This window comes from Nylanderia fulva, unplaced genomic scaffold, assembly GCF_048542155.1.
Source record: "Nylanderia fulva isolate GAGA-0341 unplaced genomic scaffold, ASM4854215v1 Scaffold192, whole genome shotgun sequence".
Lineage (NCBI taxonomy): Eukaryota > Metazoa > Arthropoda > Insecta > Hymenoptera > Formicidae > Nylanderia > Nylanderia fulva.
Window position 1 is genome coordinate 37,881 of NW_028190184.1, and position 15,435 is coordinate 53,315.

Consider the following 15,435-nt stretch of genomic DNA (forward strand, 5'->3'; position numbering starts at 1 on the left):
TTTCAGGATTACCAACAGATTACTAGGGAAATCTAGCTTCGATTATACTAAAGAATATAGACGAGTACAGAAGCACGGTTCTCGGTACCCCGCGAGTCGCACGAGTTGGAATATGTTGCTATAGTTTACGTCACGTATACTGTACTATCTATAGCATTTCACAATCAGTACAGTATACGTGACGTAAACTATAGCAAAGTATTCCAGCTCGTGCATGCGATTCGCGGGGTACCGAGAACCGTGCTTCTATACAAACTATCGCAATTAAGGCCCTTGCGCAATGCCAGGCAACAGGCAATAAGAATAAAAAATAGAAAATATCAATTAATCGGAAAAGGAGATAGATATTATTCTCTGTTCCTATTGGTGGATATTTTCTATTTTTTATTCCTATTGCCTGTTACCTAGTATTGTGCAAGGGCTTTTAGTAACAAAATTCTATCATTTTCACTCCACGACTACGCGGTAATTCAAAATTTATGTATGTTTTGTATAAATGCATTTTATAATTTTATTTATTGTAACTGAGGGGAAATATAATCGTAAATAAATATTTTTATTTAATGAGTTGGGATCTTGAAAAGCTTTTATGGTGATGCTTAACCCCTACAACACGAAATATTACTAAAATATTGCATCTCAGCAAACACCAAATATAAATGTTATATAACTCAGGAGTAACATGTAATATAACAGATATAACATAATGAAAATATAAATATTATATTACTCAGGACTAACATTTAATATAACAAATGTTACACTATTAATATTATAGCTACGTAACTTTATTTTATATATACAATGTAACTGTGTTATATTGCTAATAATATTACTTTGTTATTTATATGTTATATAAATGAACATTAATATAACTGGTATGTCGCGTGTTACATAACAATTTTTATGTTTATGTCATATTGGTATAATATAATTTGTATTAAGAAGGATATATTTATCTCCGCCGCCTTTTCCGCTAGTGCGCACTTGTGCAGGGAAGAAGAGATCCGACACGTGTGTCATCGTGTGTGTCCTGTGTGTTAGTCTTTTTTACGCAATGTCTAATAAAGTGCAATTTCAATCAGAGGTAAGCTTATTTGTTTATTAAATAAACGTTTGATATAAGTTATGGGAAGCATTTGCATATATTTTAATTAACATGTTACGGCCTTCAACGACTGTGATTGTAAAATAACCTAAAACCTTATAAGCAGAATATTAAATATATAATGATAAATTATTTATAAATATATATTTATACATATTTAAAAAATATATATATGTTTAAATAATTTATCATATTCTGCCTATAAAGTTCTAGGTTATGTTACAATTATACAATAAATATAATTATATTATTAACATACTTGAACATAAAACAGTTATACATAATATATTGTTGGATGGGAAGTTATAATTATGAGATCTATATATTGCACAATGCTACAGACAACAAATAATAAGAACAGAATCAAATAACGTAGGAAAGAAAGAGAGAAGAGATATTTCTTGTCTTTTCTTTCTACGTTATTTCCTGTTCTTATTGCCTATTGCCTGTGGCATTGTACAATAGATCTTATAGTATATAATAATTTAAATTTTTACTGAACAATATAACTGTTATGCACAAGGCATGTTGTATTATATTATAGTAACATTATTGAGTAGGAAATTATAATAATTAATAACAGTTATTGTATATTATTGGTACTTTGTGTTTTTGTTAGGAGATATAAGAAAATATATAAAAAAATAATTATTATCTTTATTATGTTGCAGCAATCTGTCACAGGTACTTATATATATATATATATATATATATAGAGAGAGAGAGAGAGAGAGAGAGAGAGAGAGAGAAAACGCTGTCATATGGATTATTATATATTATATATATATGCGCATTACTATTAACATAGTATCTGTTGGTGAAAGATAAAGATTTGCAGCAGATAACACCAATATGGTTTGGTTCCAATAGAGACCCAATAATATAATCAACAATTATATTAGGTAAGTTTCTAATAATAAGATAATGTATATTTTTATGCTAAGTGAAAAATTAAGCTTTTTGGTCAAATATATTTATTTTGTATATTGTACTAGTTAGACATATTAAAATTTATCAATCATTTTGCAAGTACATTTTACGTTTATGACAGAATGCTGTAATAATTACATTATTGCAGCATTCTGTCATAGAGACGTAAAATATATTTTAATATTTTTGATTTCTAACTAGTAAAACTATAGAACAAATCTTTAGAATTAAGCTACTTTATTGCATTAGATCAATATATATATAGATTTTAAATCATTTTTATTTCAATTAGAACAGCTTTTAATAAATTATTTTTTAATACTTTTAAAAAAACATTTTACAATTGTTTATTATTGATGTGTTAATAATAAGTTGATTTATTATACTTCTTTTATATAGATGAGATTGTACAGAAAGAAATCTATTTACTTAAATATATAATAATAAATAAAGATTTATATAAATTCAGAATTCTTATTAATTTTATATTCATAATGGATTTAAAGTTTATTATATTTTATCTTTATTTTATCTATCTAATTATATAGAATTTATTACATCATATAAAATTAACAAAAAATAGATTTTTGTAAATTTGTTTCTTTTTATAATTTATTAAAACTGTTATTTAATGAAAATTAAAATTTAATTTATCTTTTTTTTTATCTTCAATTTTTGAGGGTTAGTTTCTTTCTACAGATTCTTATCTATATATTACTACTTTTTCCTAATAAAGTTTTTTGATACTGAGAATAACGAATAATGAGGTTCGGAAGATAATCGTGGAAAGATTATATGTATAATAGATATGTGCATTCAAATATTTTATATATATGTATAAATGTGTGTGTGTATGTATATGTATGTATATACATGTAAATATATATATACATATATATATATATATATATTTTTTTTCAGCATTTATATAAGAAAAACTTGTTCATCATGCCTAAAGAATTACGATATTTATCTAAAAGACGATATAATCAATTGATTAATAATGAATTAAATACTGCTTGTACCAATTTTTTTCTCAACTCCTCTTCAAACGCAAGAAAACTTTAATATACAAGGTACGTTATTTTTCAAAACAATTTTAATTTAATTTTATAATATCTTTGTCTTATATATACGTACAATATTAGCTATAACATTACAGAAAACTTAAAAGAGATAAAACGTTTGGTGGCAACATGCAATGTAACATTAAGAGATAACACTGAACGATTGAAAAAAATTGAAGATGTAATCAGGCGGAGCTATCCAATACAACAATCTATGGAAAGCAATAATTTTATTGTGGAGTTTTTTCTTCTCAACCAAATTGAAGATATAAGAAATATAGAAAATATATTGAAAACAAATAAAGAAGCAGAAACGCTACTCGTAAGTTTTTAAATTTTTTTACAATGTATGTTTTTATTATCGTTAATATTATTATATAATTCGGCAACACTTGTGATTTTGGTAAAGGTAAAGATGAGCGGTCCTTCTCACCGATTTTTTTGAAATTTTTTTACAAGTAGATTTTGATACGTAGAAAAACTTTTTCCTCTGACAAAATTGTCGCTCTGCCACGCGAAACGAGATATTAATTTTCAAGGATAACTACTTTTTAATTGACTTCTTTGCTCCGGCTGCACACACGTACACACATATACAGCGGAGGGGTGTAAGGGGAGATAAAGTTTCTTCGATTTTAAATAGAAATAGATAATGGAAATAGACGCGCGGATACGTTGCAATTGCCTCTTATTAATTAGAAGGCAAAGCAATGTCTATCGTGGCGCGAAACGCTCATTCCTCATGATAGGGATTCTATTTCCTCAATGGAGTTATTTTTTAGCGGGCCGCAGGCCGGTACGGCGAGCGTAGCGAGCCGTATCATGTCTATCTTAGAGTGTTTAGGTCGATGCCTAAACTCTCTAGTGTGATTGCGATTGACCAGGCGACGACCTAAACACTCTAAGATAGACATAATACGGCTCGCTACGCTCGCCGCACCGACCTGCGGCCCGCTGAAAAATAACTCCATTGGGGAAATAGAATCCCTATCATGAGTATTAGGCGCTTCGCGCCACGATAAACATTGCTTTGCCTTTTAATTAATAAGAAGCAATCGTGCCATACAGGTGAGAAAGTATATGCGTGATTACAGTGTGTTCCGTTCTCCTGCGAGGGGCTCACACTGTATCCACGAATACACTTTATGCATAGAAAGTTTCGCGCACTTAAGGCCTAAGCACAATGGAAAATATAAGGAATAAGAACAAGGAATAATGTAGGAAAAAAGAGAGAAAAAGATATTTCTCTGTCTTTCTTTTTTACGTTATTCCCTGTTCCTATTCCTTATATTTTCTATTGTGTTTAGGCCTTTATGCTCAGGCACTCCTACCGGCGTGATGGTGCAGGGGGATGGGGTGCGAGGGGGGCCTTCGGCCCCTCGCACCCCTTTCGCATTCCCCGCATCGCTCCGCTGTGTGTGTGTATGTGCAGGCAGAGCGAAGAAGTAGTTAAAAAGTGGTTATCTTAAAAAATTAATATCTCGTTTCGCATGGCAGAGCGACGATTTCGTGAAAGGAAAAAGTTTTTCTACGCATCAAAATCTACTTGTAAAAAAAGTTTTTAAAAATCGGTGAGAAGAACCGCTGATCTTCACTTTTACCGTAATTTTTTCATAACTTATAAAAAGTCAAGTATTTAAACAAAAAAATCATAAATGAGTTTTAAAAAATATATATTTTAGAGAGGAGCGGTAAAAGCTACAAAATTGTTTTTGTTTCTATATTTTTTGTTACTAAAAAAATTACATATAATTGAAAATTGGTTATAAAGTTTTTTCAATAGTTTTGTTTTACTTTAAAAGAATATAGACGAAACATTATTCGACAAAAATCAACGAAAAGGTATTATTAAATAGGTTTACTTGTTAACTTTACTAATGGTTTTATAAAAAATATATGTGAGCTTTTTTATAATATTTCAAATTGATTGTATTTAAACTTATTTAAAAAAAATAAATTTTAAAATTATAAAATATTTACAAAAAAAAAATTTTTTGTTTTATTTATTTGCATTACTTTTTTCAAGAATTTTTAGAAATTTTAACTTTTTATGAGATGTAAAATAATCGTAAATGTTTCCAAACTTTCGAACAGTCATATATAAATATATATTATGATTTTTTTAATATAAAAACTTTATGATAAGCAAATATATTAACAAACAAAAAATATTATTTTGGAGAAAAGATTTTTATCGAAAATTGGAGGGAATAATCATAAAGACAATATTCATCGGATTTTAAAGAATATTTTCACAAATAAATGTGCCATGGATTGTTCCTGGAAAGAGAAAAAAGATAATTTTAAAATTTGTAATTTGCAGTTAATAAAAACAATAAAAAGTAAGTTTCAAGATATAAACTATTAAAAAAATTTTTAATTTTTAAATATAAAGTATTACAAAATATCTATCAAAATTGTTTTATTATTTTTCTTTAAGGAGAAGTTGTTTCACACTACCCAACATTAACGGAAACAGAAACAGAAAACATTATGGCGGAATGGTTTCGTTTTGCGAAGCAACAATATCACAGAGAAACGAAAAATAATAAGGAAAACGTACCTGATAAGATAAGAGATGTTTAAACTGATAAATAATAAAAAATAATGTTAATTATTACTTTGAGATCTGAGCAGTTATTATTATTTAGTTACAAAACTTATATTTACAAGAGTTTATGATAATATATTATCATTAATTATAGCATTGTCACTTTGTGTACTTTGTACGACATATCAAATTTTTTTTTTCATAATTATAGTTTATGTGTATTTTAGTTTATGTGTAATTCATTTATAAATATATATATATATATATATTAAGAATTTAACAAGGCTCTGTAATATAAATATAAATATAAATTGAGTGTCAAACAGGCAATAAGAGCCAAATCGTCGATGACAGTGCGTTATCCCAACAAAATTAAATGTTTTCGTTAGAATTAAAAACCTGTGCACAAGGCACTAAATTTTACTTGGTCACGGCCAAGATTTAAAATTGGAATAATCTCTACAAGAGATTTAATTCCATACATCCCCTGTTCCCCCCTTAAGTTTTGTTGGGACTATACTAATTCGCGGATTCTCATCCCCATTAATCCTACTTCTCAATAACATACCTATACGATTTATATTACGGTCTTCGCGTTTCACAGGAATCCTTACAGTTCGGCCAGCCTGACCCTCGTGTTCGACCCTGAACAACGCTCACATATATGTCGATACAAATATAATTAGATATATATATATTTTTCAAAAAGAACAAATGAAGTACACTTATAACTATACTACATAATAAATTTTGACTTATAATATAATAATTTTGGTATTTGTATTCACGCGTCACAGTTCTCATCGTTATTATTATTACTGTCCTCGTTTTTGTTATTGTCCTCGTCTTCGTTTTCCTTTGTTTCTATCGGTTTAGAGTAATCACCTATTCAGATCCACGGTTTTAATTTATCTGATGAAAGTATTGCGTCGTTGTATGGTTTATGCGTACGATTATACCCTTTCTTATCCGCGACTATGTAACGATTTTTTTTAAGTACGGCTTTAATTTAATACGGTTCCTTATATTTGGGAAGTAACTTTTGATTCACGCCGGGTTTAACATTCATACTTCTTATCAAACTAGATCGCCTACACTATATAATGACGACTTTTTGTGTTTCTTATCGTAGTATGCTTTGTTATATTCTCGAATTTTTTTATTCGCTAGTCGCACACTGTTGCGTAGGGCAGTGCGCTTTTCCACAAAATCTGTCTGGATCTTGGTAAAGGCGTTTATAAATTCGCATAAAGATCTATCGCTATGTCTTCGCTGGTCATAGTCCAATAATAGTTTACTCGGCGTTGTAACAATGGACTTGTGATGCGTATTATTTACGACATATTATGCGTCGCCCAATTTTGTTTTCTATTTGTTCGGATCTTCCGTTATTTTTGCTAGAGTGCTTTTTAGAAAGCTATTTACCCTTTCCACTTGCCCGTTCGCCCACGGGGAAGCTACGGCGACTTTGACATGTTGTACATTTACATACGTCTTCTAGGAACTGGTCAAAATTCTGCGAGGTGAAGCACGAGCCTCTATCACTAATTATACGCCTTGGTACTCCGAACATATTAAATAAGAACGAAAGGCGTTCTTCAACTTCTTTTTCATTGGTCGTTTTGGTAGGTATTAACCAGTTATACTTGGCAAACGCGTCATCAACCATTAATACATATTTATATCGATTGGACGCCGTCTCTAATGGTCCGAAATGATCCACGTGTATAGTTTCGAAAGGGGTAGTGTTTTTATCCACTATCTGCAATTCTCTTTCGCGGTGTTGCGTATAGAGAGAGAATTGGAGACAGATGACGCAATTTTCAATGTGAGATTTTATTTTGTTTTTCATACACGGAAACCAATAATGCCCTTATATTCCCTTCAAGGTATTTTCCATCCCTACATGATCCGTCTCGTCATGGTAGACGCGTATAATATTTTCCGTTATTGTTTCCGGTACTGCGAATAAGGATTGATTGCTATGGATTTTGAAAATCATGCCGTTTATTAAAGTGAAATGTTTGCTCCCTTTCAACTCAATTTCCTCGGTGAGTTTTTGTAGGTTCGGGTCCAACAGTTGTCTATACATAAGCTTATCCTCGAAGGAGAGTGCATTTATCACATATATGTTACGACTAAGCGCGTCCATGTGTGTCATTTTGTCTCCCCAGTGCACGGCCTCGATATTATAGTTTTGAAAATCCAAACTCTACCGCGCGATTCTAGGGTTAATTTCAATTTTCTTTAAAACTAATACAAGGGAGTTACAGTGGGTTACGACCTTGAAGAGGATACCTTGCAGATATATGTAGAACCTTTCTAACGCTTTGACAATTGTTAATGTCTCGAGTTTGTTGCTATGATATTTCTTTTCAATATCCGAGGTAGCCTTACTAAAATAAGCTACCGGCGCTAATTTGCCATCTATTTGTTTTTGGAGTAAAATTGCTCCAAAACTAACGCCACTCGCATCTGTGTAGAGTTCCGTTTCCGCCGAAGGATTGTGCAGGCACAGTACCGGATAATTAGTTCTTTTTTTAATGTCTGGAACGCCTGTACACATTCCTTGTCGAAGACAAAATTCGCCAATTTTCTCATCAGCTTGTGCAATGGCTGCACCTTTAAGACGTAGTCGCGAATGAATCGCCGAAAATAATTAGTTAAACCAAGAAAACCTTACAGGTGTTTAACCGTTCTCAGCTGGAGGAAATCTAGTATGGTTTGCGTATGTTTGTCGCTCATTGTAATTTTTTCCTGGGAAACAATATAGCCTAGATATTCTATTTTTGTTTTTAAATATTGACATTTTGAAAAATTTAATTCAAACCCGTATTGTTTTAATATCATTAATATTTGTTTCAAATTATTTAAATTTTCTTCAATAGAGCGGGTAACAATAACTATATCATCCATATATATTAATATTTTCTTTTTGCGAATCAACGGCTGAAATATTTGCAAGATTCTCTTCTGGAATTCGGCGGGTGAATTTGCGAAACCAAAGGGCAACTTTACATACTCGAATTGCCCGTCCGGCGTAGCAAACCAAGAAAACCTTACAGGTGTTTAACCGTTCTCAGCTGGAGGAAATCTAGTATGGTTTGCGTATGTTTGTCGCTCATTGTAATTTTTTCCTGGGAAACAATATAACCTAGATATTCTATTTTTGTTTTTAAATATTGACATTTTGAAAAATTTAATTCAAACCCGTATTGTTTTAATATCATTAATATTTGTTTCAAATTATTTAAATTTTCTTCAATAGAGCAGGTAACAATAACTATATCATCCATATATATTAATATTTTCTTTTTGCGAATCAACGGCTGAAATATTTGCAAGATTCTCTTCTGGAATTCGGCGGGTGAATTTGCGAAACCAAAGGGCAACTTTACATACTCGAATTGCCCGTCCGGCGTAGCAAAGGAAAAATATTTGGTATCGTCCGGATGAACGTCGATCTGATGGAATCCGTCCTTCAGATCAAGCACTGTAAACACTTGCTTTCCTTGCAAACCGTTAAGTTGGTCTTCGATAATAGGGAACGGAAACTTTTGTTTATGTACCCTCTGATTCAACGGACGGAGATCCACGCACATTCTTATATCTCCGTTTTTTTCTTTACCGGCACCACTCGGGCACAATAAGACGAGCTACTTGGTATTATTATTCCTCGTTTGAGCAGATCATCCGTTATTTCCCGCAATTTTAATCTCTCATTATAAGATACTCGCCGGGGCGCGTAAGCGTAAATAAAGTCATCCTTTATATTGACCCGTACTGTGTAATTATCTTTAACCGTCTCGAGAGGCATATCGTCAACCTCGTCGAACCGATTTTTTTTTCTCATCTCACTGTTCACATTGTTTTCCAAATTACTTAATATTACATTGCGCCAATTCCACGTTTTTATTGCGTCTATACATAAAATTTTCTCCGTTTTGTGGTTATGACTCTCCGTAATCTCGCATTTTCAATGACCCGGTCTATAAGTAACTGTCAAGTCGTTCCCAATAAAAAAGCTCTACCTAACAATATACTTTATAGTCGTGTCCGGCACCACCAAAATTTGTATCTTTAAGTCCCGACATATATCCTTGATCCGCGCAACGCTTTCTACCGCTCCTAATATACAAATCGGAGTATTACTTATGCCTTGAAAATTTTGATTTGAGGGTGACGGATCTAACTTTACGTCACGTTGAAAGCCGTTATAAACTGAATTTTTTACAAAGCTAATTCGGCTACCTGAGTCTACTAAAGCTTTCAGAAAGCAGGCTCGATTATTTAAACTTTCTAAGCGTAAGTAAGGTATCTCCGATACTTTTTCGCTTACGATAGTCGCGATGTCGGCCGGCTTCGCGATCGTTTTGGCCGCTGTCTTTGGTTGCTCTGACGCTCTCGACGGACATTGGGACCTCGTGTGTCCCGGTTGTTTCGATCGGCAATCTTTCGCAATATGGCCTTTCCGCTGGCAATTTCGGCACACCAAGTCCTTGTAAGCGCCTTCCGCTTTTGCTGCAGTGCTTCCCGTCTGTCTCGAAGATTGAAATTCTGGGCCGCCGGTGACCACCGTGGTCTCTGTCACTCGCCGCATGTGCTCGATAAAATCGGATAGCTCTCTGCTCGGTTATCTGTCGCAGCGACCTGGATCAGGGGCAATCTTATGCCGGCCGCTGTCAAATCAATTTGATCCTTCTCCGATAGATCTAAAAATTGCATTAGATTTAGTTTATCGTTTGCGTAATCGACAAACTTCTCTTTAGCGTGCAACCAAACTCGTTCGTTTATTCTCGACATAGCTACTGTAAATGAGACCTTGTGCTAGAAATATTCCATTAACCCCTTTTTCACCTCGGTCCACGAAAAGATCACGCTCGTGGGCTGGCGATTATACCAGTCTAGTCCAGCTATCCCTATGAGACGGCTGGTAGTCGCTAGCAGTATAATATTATCGCCGATCTCGTACAAACCGCCAACGTAGTCGACTCGTTCGAGCTATCTGCTCACGTTGTCCCTTTCGGAGAAAAAAGTAGAATCATCCTTTTCTCTTATCCAAACCAATCCACCCATTCAGGGTCAGAGCGTGTATCCGGGTCGGGACACAAATGGACAGGCCTCCCCATGGTCCCCGTGGGCACGGCGAGCGAGATGCGGGACCGCACCAGCCTAACACGCACACCGTGTCCTTATGGCGTAAGTGTGGTCCCTAGGAGGAAAATCGGCTAGAGGAGCAGAAGGGCTCACTCGCTCGTCGTGGCTAAACTGTCCATTCTGCGTACGCTCGCAGGCGCAGCTGGATTTTTCTATCGTCATTCTCGGGGCGATTCCGATAGACGATGGATAGCAGTGGTCGCGTATGCCCGAATGGGCGAGGTAGCGTGAGTTCGTCACTCTCGTGGCGGCAGCTCTTAAACTAACTGTCTCTTTCGGAGCCCTCGAACAAAGGTATTTGCGGAGAAATTATTTTAATTAAGGTACCTCCGTTCAAAGGCGGCAGATGGCCGTGCACGCTGCGTCACCGAAACTCGCCTGAGACGAAAAATAGGTGGAGCGCAGGTTCGAGTCCACCCAGACCCCGGAAGAAAAAGATATAGACATCTAGGGTTCACATTCATGGAACCAGATGAGCTGTATAAACAAAGGATAAACAACCTGTGCAATCTGGCGAAAAACGCCGGATTGAGTATTACAGGGATAATTCTCAAGCACAGCGGAGTGTCGCAAAGGAACTTTTAGATCTAGGTGATCTTTAGGGACTCATATATAGTCCCACCCGCTCTTCCTACTACTACTACTACTACTACCTCCGTTCAGCCTGCCCTGGGCTGCTCGGCGAGGATGTCTCTCCTTGCTTATTAGGTATCTTTTCCTCCACCTTCGCTGGTGCATTTACAGCGCGAGTTTCCTGGGTCCTCGCTACCAGCACCGTCAGTTGCTCCATTAGGCGGCTCTGCATCTGCATCTGCTGGATATTTGCTAGTATCCGTACCATCTCTTCGTTGTCGGGCTGCGCTGCGTCTCGAGTTCCTCCCGCGGTGTTACTCAGCTGTCCGGCCTTCTTCCCCGACGGAACAGGCGGCGCCATCGCTTCCTCTGGTGCTTGGGGTACCGGCTCCGTGTTCAACAATCCCAGGTTGGTCCCCTAGTGATCCAAAATTCGATCCAGTAATCTCTGATAAGATCCCTCTGCGATCTACCCCAACGTCATTGCTTCGTCACGGAGTTGCTCCTCTGTGAGCCCTTCCAGGCGTCCTCGCAAACTCTCAAATCGGGTCTCTTCCTGGGCTCGAATCAGCATTTGTGCACAGGTTGTTAATCCCACTTCTGATTTTATTAACTGTAAGGATTGGCTCGTGGAAGATGAGCGGGTTGGTAATCATTCAATTCTCGTGATCAAATGTAAAAGAGTTTATTTCGTTCGACAGACACTTCTGCTCCGAGACAGCGTTGGAGTAACTCCAGCTCGTGAACTTTAGATGGTCCTGACTCTTGGTGGACTTGACTCTTCTCTGAGATTTTCTTACTTTTCTAATTGTGACCCGACTTAGCCTACACTCGCAACGGAACGTCCGCTCTCCCGAAAACCGCGTTACCTTGAGGTTTGGATTCTTTCATCTTCCTCTTTCGAGCGGGAGCGCTTAGCCTAATTCACGGATTCTCATCCCCATCAATCTTATCCAACCAATAACGAAAAATGTATCAAATGAGATCATTATGGTTTTTTTTAAATGGCTTTTAAGTGACGTTATAATGATGTTATTATGAGTTTTATGTTCTACCTGGGTATATTCACCTTGAAAATGACATAAAGTCCTATTCTTCTCTCTTCTTCTCGGATAACACAGAAATTTAATTCTTTGATCAAGAAGAGAGCTCCTCCACCAAACGAACGTTTGAAACAATATCGCTTCTTTCAGTCGTTGACCTGTTTTTCGGGTCTCATAATTCATTCAATCTTTTCCTTCTCCCTTCTTCCAAACCATACCTTAAAATTTTTGATTTCGAGAAATACTCGAGAAATACACTCTTTAGCTTTTTAAATAGCTTTAAATTAGCTTTTTAAATATTTTTTGTTATAATAACTTATTCTCAAGTAACAAAACTAACGTCATTGAACGTCAAAATGACGTATACGCTTGCTACCCGGATTATCTTGAATTTTTTAAATAATTTTTTTATTGTAATAACTATCGATTCTATTTAAGTAATTAATCGATATAAAATCAATAAATAATTAATAATCTAATGTCTATACTATATATATTAATTAAGAACTATATATACAGAGTGTCTGACATAAAGTGTCACATCGAAAATATACAAGTAGATCTCGTTATTTGAAGACCAACGATTTTTCCTCAGCAAAAATATTGAGGAAGACATCATTTTTTGCATATTCTCAATTTTTGCCAGCATGTGTTTTTATAACTAAATCTTAAATCAAAATTTTATTAAAGTAAACTCTACTTAAAATTAATTGGAAAATGTGATTTTGTTAATATTTTATTTCCACAAGGCTTAATTTGTGAAAAATCCTTTATTTTCAATCGCTTAATTATAACTAAAAAATTATTGATGCTTTAATATTTTTGCTGAGAAAAATGGTCTCCAAATAACGAGATCTACTCGTATATTTTCGATGTGACATCTAATATGTCAGACACCCTGTATATACTAGATATTATATCAATTAAGAATAGTATATTTAGTACAGTATAGTACAATATAGTATACATATAATACAGCAGGTTTATACAGGATGTACAAAAAAAATGGCACGACATTTTAAAATAATAAAAGAAATTTTATAATTGCATAATTTTAATAACTATTTATTGCCGAGTTTTATATAAAGTTATATAAAAAGTATTTTCTGTTATTAAATAAACTTAATCTACAGAAATGATATATATTAAAGAAGAAAACAACAGTATCAACCTAAAAAAGGACACCGAGCGTCTTGACGGTTCTTATTATGATATTCTAAAAAAATTGTCTACGTCATCTTAAAAATTGGGTATATATACAGCGCGCCGACATTGTAAGATACAGATATCGATTTGTTTTTTAAAAAAGTACACATTGTGATTATGTTAAGTAAAAAGAAATAATTTTTTAAAAAAAGTGTTATGTTCGTTGACAAAAAAGTAAGTTAATACTATTTATTAAAAATCTAAATGTAATATTTGAGCGGATATATTAATTTGTTCACAGTGTCGTTACATAATATAACAGCATCTGACGCTCTAACTCATGCCAACAAACATGAATTTTGTACTGCGTTCGTCATATAATCTTATAATTGTTGTATTTATTTATGATGTCGAAATGACTAAATTAATTTTTTAACATATTATTAGGATATTGAGAAAGACTGTCGTACAGTCGAAACGTTTATCTTAACTTTTGTATAGTATGACGTAAATTAATAAATAAATTTTTCAATTAATAGCATATAAGCTCGTTAAGTTGGCCTTTTATTATATCACATATTTTAATGTACAGCAGATTTACTACTTTTGTAACGATTTGGTCTGTGTTTGAGATAGCAATTAAAAACATTTGTAATGTAAATTAAGGCCGGTATTTATAGTTCGATCTTATATTTAAGATCGTCTTAAGTTCGAGCTTAGGACGCTACGTAGCTATTTGATTGGTTAAACAGGGTCTTAAGTCAACTTCCGACCATTAATTAAGACGATCTTAAATATAAGATCGGACTATGAATACCGGCTTAAAACTCTTTATTTCGAGATTTTTCAATTAGAGACCGATAGAAAAAACATATAAATATAATCTAAGGCCATAAATCTATCGCGTGCATACTGTTTTTTTCAAATAAAACTAGTCAATAAAAATAAATATTGAAAAAAGTTGCAAACCGTCGATGATTTAATGAGGCATGCGCGAATGCGCAAAATGGACGCCCATCAACCATTGGTTCGATCGGATTGAAACTTTGCGCATGGCAGAAGCGTATTTCTGACATGAGAGACTATCAGCTACCAATTAAAAACAGCGCTCTTGGGTCACCTCAAAATGTTTAAATTCATCCAAAATCATTGAATGTCAAAAAATTAGGAGAGTTCTTTAGGTCGCTAATAAAAAGCGTTCCGCTCGACCAAATAAGACAGTCTCGTTGCTTCAGCCTCACACAAAGGTACCGCCAATTGTAAACTGCTAATCTTTTGAAACGGAATTACGTCTCGTGTTTTTTCAATAAACTGCTCGCGCTGATTTCAGCATCTGAAACTTAAATATCTTGTACATATTGTGTTCGTGTTCGATTTATATAATAAACTGTGTTGCTTGTTGTCTATAAAAAAATCAGTACTTGTCTTCCCTATTTCTCGCACCGCAATAACTATCGCGCTCATAAACAGTCTGTCAAAAATAAAATAAATGTCTGTTATTATTTTAGAATTTGTAATAAAAATTAGCCATTCTTCAGACAAAATAAAACCATAGACATTGTCAACAATCGTGTAAATATATCATACATTGTATATTCAAAAAATGTGAGTTCTATAACAGAATATGCTTTGTAATTCTGAAATAAATGGTTTTTGGGATTACTTGTACTTGAGTACTATATACACGATCTAGCTATAAAGTTTTAGGACTATAAATTTGTAATAAAATGTGCGCAAACAGCGTTACTTATTTTTCGCCACTTAAAATCTCTTGTGCTAATCTTTAACTACATTTCTATCAAATTAATTCAGGTCAGTTCATGTTCAAATAATCTGTTTTGTGTGACGTGTATATAATTT

General features: G+C 33.9%; 1 long non-coding RNA gene across 5 annotated transcripts; it reads left to right on the top strand.

Moving 5' to 3' along the window:
- The first annotated feature begins 299 nt into the window (after positions 1-299).
- Positions 300-15,115, top strand: LOC114933653 (uncharacterized). 5 transcript variants are annotated; one of them, XR_014924539.1, is made up of 8 exons: positions 300-481; positions 981-1,087; positions 1,780-2,010; positions 2,960-3,114; positions 3,201-3,427; positions 5,293-5,447; positions 5,546-13,809; positions 13,877-15,115. It is a non-coding gene; the product is annotated as an uncharacterized LOC114933653 (long non-coding RNA). The 5 variants fall into 5 exon arrangements; XR_014924540.1 differs by lacking the exon at positions 13,877-15,115 and adding an exon at positions 4,908-4,947 and having other exon boundaries at positions 320-481; positions 5,546-5,731; XR_014924537.1 differs by lacking the exon at positions 13,877-15,115 and having other exon boundaries at positions 322-481; positions 946-1,087; positions 5,546-5,731.
- The last annotated feature ends 320 nt before the right edge of the window (positions 15,116-15,435 follow it).